The sequence below is a fragment of the Dipodomys spectabilis genome, unplaced genomic scaffold (assembly GCF_019054845.1).
Source record: "Dipodomys spectabilis isolate Male_0828 unplaced genomic scaffold, ASM1905484v1 ptg000802l, whole genome shotgun sequence".
NCBI lineage: Eukaryota > Metazoa > Chordata > Mammalia > Rodentia > Heteromyidae > Dipodomys > Dipodomys spectabilis.
In genome coordinates this window covers 78,966-85,342 of record NW_024871479.1, presented here as the reverse complement: position 1 = coordinate 85,342, position 6,377 = coordinate 78,966, and positions in this window count along the sequence as shown.

Below are 6,377 nucleotides of genomic sequence, written 5' to 3'. Positions count from 1 at the left end.
CAAGGGGCACAGACTGAGCAAAGCCAGCCTGGAAGCTCTGGAGCAGGCACACGATGGGGGTAAGTCTGAGGCAAGGCCAAAACCAGATCTAGAGAGCTTTGTTTGAAGCTGAGAGTGATGCCAAAAGGAAGGTGTGGGTATTATGGGGCCCAGTTGAAGTTCTGCCAGGGGCCATCCATGCCCGGGGCACCCGTTTACCTGGGCTGGCCTGAGCCCCAGCCTTGGAGGCCTTTGGCACCCTCTGCTGGCAGCTCTGTCTGCTGCTCTGAGTAGCCACCAGGGGGTGCCAGATCATGCCCTCTCATTCCCCAGAAGAGGGTGGGGGTGGGGCAGAGAGGTAGTTGGCCATGAGACCCAATCCTCTGGTGCATCTTCCTCGGGTTCCAGGAGGGTGGGCAGGGGTAATTGCAGCTTGTTCCTGGTAGGGGCTGGATTATGGCTCATCATACAGCAGGCTCCAGCCTGACAATTCAGACAGGCCTAAATGGACCAAGTCTTTCCAGCAAGATCTGTCAGAAGAAGCTGGACTTGGTGGGCCTGAAGAAGAAGGCTAAACTCCCACCGTGGCTAGGGGCCACCACCCCAAGAGAACCGAGAGAAAGTGGAGGATGGTTGAGGGGCTGGTTTCCTAGCCCCAGCCGGCTCCCTCTGCTGGCCCAGGGGCACCTGGTCTCAGCAAGGAGCTGTCCTCTAGCCTCACCCACCCAACCATCAGCAGGGACAGGCCTTCCCCAGAATGGTCTGGAACACCGGGGGGCCTCCAGCCTGGGACAGGCTAAACTTGTGCCCCTCAGAACCAGTACTTCCTCAACCGGCCTTCCTTGCCCATCCCCACCCCCACCCCCACCCCCCACCACTGTCCCTGCGGCCTCAGTGCAGCTAAGGAGGCTCTAAACCCCGGGCCCAAGAGGTGTTTTTGTTTGTTTTGTTTAATGTCAGTTCCCGGGGCTCAAATTCAGCCTCAAGCTCTCACTTAGCTTTGTTTTTGCTCACAGCTGGTGCTCTACCATTTGAACATCTCCAGCCCAGTTCTTTACTGGTTAACTGGAAACATAGTACCTCAGACTTTTCTGCTTGGATTGACTTTGAAGCATGGCTTAGACCTCTGAGGAGCTAGATTACAGACAGGAGCCACTGGTGCCTGGCAGTCCTGATTGCATCCCCTCTGCTGCCTTCCCGAGGGCAGAATGGGGCTGCCCATTCTGCCTGCCCAGTGCCAAGACCCAGGCCCCCTCAGCATCAGGGCAAGTTGGCCTGGCTGAGCCCTGTGATTACCCACTTTCTGCTAGGGTACCCCTGGCCTGCAGATGAGAGGTGGCAAATGGTAGCCATGCAGTGAGTACTGTCCGTGGCCTGTGCTGGCGCTGGCCTCAGGGCAGCTTTCAGAAGCAGATCTGGAACCAGAATTGGCTGAAGTTCAAATGCAGTTCCCCTAATTGTATCACTCTTGTCCTTAAATGCCATCCCCCCACCCCCACCAACAAATCAGCAAGGGGGAGGGAGGAGCCAGCACTAGCAAAGGGGCTTGGGCCTGAGGATCTGCAGGTTGGAGGGAGAGTGTCCACACTGGACCAGTAGGAGACCCAAGATTAGAACTTCACATCTTCAGGACAGTGGCTACACTGACTGCCCAGCCAGCTGCTCTGGCGGATGGGATGCTGGTGGCTGCCACTCTGTGCCTGTCTGTGCCAACAGCAAATATCCCCACGAACAAGGCCCATCTCTGTCTGGGGACAAGCATGGCTTTGTGGCTCTCAAAGCCCACAGCAGGCCTTGGCTACTTGAGCCCACTCAGGCGAGCCAGAACACAAGAGGGTTTCCCACGCCATGCAGAAAGGGCTTTTTCTTCCTTTTAAGAAATTGCATCCCAGATCCTTGGCTCGCCAGGAAGCTGGAGAACATCAGAGGTGGCAGCTGCTCCTCACAGCTGGCTACCCAGCACAGGGTGACCTGTGGCCTGCGATGGTAGTGCTGGACAGAGGTGACTGGCGGGAAAGGACCTGTGGGTGAGGGACCGTCCTGATCACAGCTTTCAGGAGGTTCCCAAACAAGCCAGGGGTCTCGCTGCTGCTATGAGGTGGCGAGCAGGCAGCACTGGATGCAATGAAGTTTGTGAAGTTTCCCTCTAAAAGTAGGGACTCTTTACTGAAGGTCCTTGACTGTGAATAAGAATTTTTGGACAAATCACAATGGTAAGAACACTGGACAGAGCTTTATTGAGAAGGTAAGAAGGCAAGCAGATAGACAAGCAGAGACACTCTAACACCAGCAAAGAAAAGTTTCACAGACTTTCCTGCCAGGGCTGTCTTTGAGCCCTAATTCTCAGATCTCAGTCTGGTGAGTAGGGGTCTGCCCAGCCCCCAGCACTGTGCCAGGCAGGCCATTTCCTCAGCCAAAGGGTGGACTCGGAGGCCCTTACAAAGCTGCCAGTTGCCAACTAAAGCCAACCCTCCCAGCCTCGGCGTGCACTCTGCCTCCCTGCTCCCCGCTCGCCGGTCCTGCTGACGGTCATGCTCTAGCAGCTGTCAGGGCCTTTCTCCACTGGCCTCCTTGAGGCTGGATCTCCCTGGAGTGTTTTCCTGCTTGCCAATCCTGCCCAGGCTGCATGGGACCTGGGTGGGGGCTGTCGCTGGGCCTCCTGAGCAGGCAGCCTGCTGCACGGTGTGCGTCCGAGCTGTCCTGGTCAGGGCTTAGCGTCCTGGGGGGAGCCGAGTGGGGGGGGGCAATGGTACTTAGATGCTGAGAAGTATTGACTCCTCAAAGCAGTGGGCCCGCAAAGGTACTAAAATTGGGATCCAAACTTGGCCTCTCTGCCTCTATTTTGCATCATTTCCTTTGCTCAGAGTCATTCTCCCCTGTCACCTTGGAATCTGTTTTTTTGTTTTTTTGGGTCCGGTTGTGGGGCCTGAACTCTGGGCCTGGGCGCTGTCCCTCAGCTCTTCAGCTCAAGGCTAGCACTCTACCACTTGAGCCACAGCGCCACTTCCGGCTTTTTTTTCCTTTTTGCTTATGTGGTGCTGGGGAATCGAACCCAGGGCCTCATGCATTGCAAGGCAAGCGCTCTACCACTGAGCCACCTTCCCAGCCCACACCTTGGAATCCGTGAAGAGCAAGACACCTGGGACAAGTCACAGCTTCCCCCCAGACAGCAGGGCCTTCCCCACCTTCACCAGCCAGGATGGCCTGTGACCAAGGCTGTTCAATAAAACCCTGCCCCTGTCCCTACTCACCCCTGACGCTCCTGTCTGTACCCAGAGATGCGCCGAAGTGCTCACTTTGCTCTGCTGGGTATGCCAGTGCTGCACCATCCCTGACTTTTGCATGAATGTCTTTAATTGGGGTACTGGGGCAGGAGGCCAGACTGGACATGTGGAACCCGTGGAGTCCAGTCTCTGGCCTGGAACTCCATGTTACAGGATGGGCCAAGTCACAGGTCCTACTCTAGAGCCCGGCAGTCAGAGCCAGAGCAGCGCCTCCCCCCAAATAAATGTCCTCCCTCCCACCGCCGCGCTGCTTCCTGCTGGGAGGCTGGTCTCAACCACTTAGGTTGTCCAGTGCCCTCTGGTGTTCAACCCTTTTGCTGGTACCCTGACTTACTGAGATTCTGAGGATGGCCTGGATGTCTGAGCATCCTTGCAAGGATGGGTCTGTGGCATGCTCCTGCCAGGACAGTTGTCCATCCCCAAGGGAAGTGTTCTTCCCTAAACATGTTTTGTGTCATGAAGAGTCATTTTCTCAGGATATGTTTCTTGTTTTAGATGTCTTTTAGTTTCTAGAGCATACTAATTATATGGGCAAGCAGGCAGGGTCAGAGGGCAAGACCTACTATTTTTTTCCTCTCTCTTTTTAACTAACATTGCAGTGTATGAGGAAATGTAAGGCTTCAAGCAAAGAAAATAGTGCTTACATGCTTTTAACCAAGCTATTCATTAATACATGTTTGTTCCATCTCCCAAGCCTGGATCTACCCTCCTTCATTACCCACCTGTGAGGGACACAGGGTTTGCAAAGGCTGGAGGAAGCTCATGTCCTTAATGTCAGGCTCATACATGGTCAGATACATCCACTTTTTTTTTATAAGTCAGTTGTGGGGCTAGAACTCAGGGCTTGGGTGCTGTCTGTTGGTAAGCTTTTTGGCTCAAGGCTAGCATTCTATCACTTAGAGCTTCCCTTCCCTTCCAGTTTTCTTTTTTTTTTGGGGGGGGGGGAGGTCCAGTCGTGGGGCCTGAACTCTGGGCCTGGGCGCTGTCCTTCAGCTCTTCAGCTCAAGGCTAGGGCTGTACCACTTGAACCACAGTGCCACTTCCGGCTTTTTTCTTTTAGCTTATGTGGTGCTGAGGAATTGAATCCAGGGCCTCATGCACGCAAGGCAAACGCTCTACCACTGAGAAACCTTCCCAGCCCACTCTTCTAGTTTTCTAGTGGTTAATTGGAGATAAGAATCTCATGGATGGGCTGGGAAGGTGGCTCAGTGATAGAGCGCTTGCCTTGCATGCCTGAGGCCCTGTGTTTGATTCCTCAGCACCACATACGCAAAAGGAAAAAAGCCGGAAGTGGCGCTGTGGTTCAAGTGGTGGAGCGCTAGCCTTGAGCTGAAGAGCTGAGGGACAGCGCCCAGGCCCAGAGTTCAGGCCCCAGGACCGGACCCCCCAAAAAAAAAAAAGAATCTCATGGATTTTCCTGCCCCATCTGGCTTTGGATTGTGATTCTCAGATTGCAGAAGCTGGAACCACAGGTGTAAAGGCCAGTGCTGGCCTCCACCTCTTTCATTTGTGTGTGTCCCAGGTCCCAGCAGCCAAGGGGTAGCTGTCTCCGCCTCCAAGGCCTAGGAGGGGCCAGACCTTTCATGCAAGACTGGAAGAGAGAACAATTGAAGTCTTTCTGAGACAGCAAGAGAATGGGGTGCAAAGTCTATGGACCGCCCCTCTTCTGCCCAGGCCAGTTTCTGAGTGACACAAGGCAGGTTTGCCCAGTGAGCTCTTCCCTCTCTTCCTGGTCAGGAAGTGCCCAAGTCTGCTTCTGCAAATAGACGCAAGCTGGACACACCAGTCTGCCCTGCGCACCCCCACGAGGGAGGCCAAGGGGGACCCCACCAGCCCCTGTGGCACACAAGAAGGTGTGTTACACGTGCACCTCCGAACAAGCTGCCAGTGTGATGAGCCAGAGGAGGAGTTCTCAGTCCCTGGGTCATTCTGGGCAGGGAGCAGAGCCGGTCAGGGTCAGGGTCAGGGAGGGAGCAGAGCCGGTCAGGGTCAGGGTCAGGGAGGGAGCAGAGCCGGTCAGGGTCAGGGTCAGGGTCAGGGAGGGAGCAGAGCCGGTCAGGGTCAGGGTCAGGGTCAGGGAGGGAGCAGAGCCGGTCAGGGTCAGGGTCAGGGTCAGGGTCAGGGAGGGAGCAGAGCTGGTCAGGGTCAGGGAGGGAGCAGAGCTGGTCAGGGTCAGGGTCAGGGAGGGAGCAGAGCCGGTCAGGGTCAGGGAGGGAGCAGAGCCGGTCAGGGTCAGGGTCAGGGTCAGGGAGGGAGCAGAGCCGGTCAGGGTCAGGGTCAGGGTCAGGGAGGGAGGATAAAGCGCCAGGCCCAGCTCGCGCGGTCTGTGGAAGGAAATGGGAGGAGGCACTCGCTCGTGGACGGCAACGCGCCCGGCAGCGCACTCCTGGCCACTCCGTCCCGGGGGTGCTCTCGGTAGCCGTGGATTCCCGGTGAAGTACCCCTGCCCACGAGCCTGGAGCGCGCGCCGGGCGGCCCAGGCGCACGCGCAGCCGGCCCCCCTCCCCGCGGAGCGCGCGCCGGGCGGCCCAGGCGCACGCGCAGCCGGCCCCCCTCCCCGCGGAGCGCGCGCCGGGCGGCCCAGGCGCACGCGCAGCCGGCCCCTCCCCGCGGAGCGCGCGCCGGGCGGCCCAGGCGCACGCGCAGTCGGCCCCTCCCCGCGGAGCGCGCGCCGGGCGGCGACGCGCACGCGCAGCCGCGCGGGCCTGGGCGGGGCTGCAGCCCATCCACCAGGCTGTGGGTGGCTCTTGTCTGAGGCGAGCCTGCGGGGCTGTGGGAGGAGCCAGACTCGGCCTACAGCCCCGGACGGAGCTCGGCCCCGGCGCTGGGGGGCGGCCGCTCGCCCTCCCTGTCCGCGGCGTGGAGGCGCTTTAAGAGGCGGCACAGCGGGGTCCGCCGATCGGGTCCGGCCCGGAACTGCGGCGTCGGGCGGTCCTCGAGGGTCCGCACACTCGCGGGTACCCGGGAGCCGGGCCGTGGGGGCGTGGCCTCGCCTCGAGGGCGGGGCTTCCGCTCGGAGGCTGGGCCTGCTCCCCGGGGGCGTGGCTTCGCTGTCCACCGCTCCGATTGGCCGGGGAGCGCGGGGCATTGTGGGCTGCGCCTCCCCACCCCGCC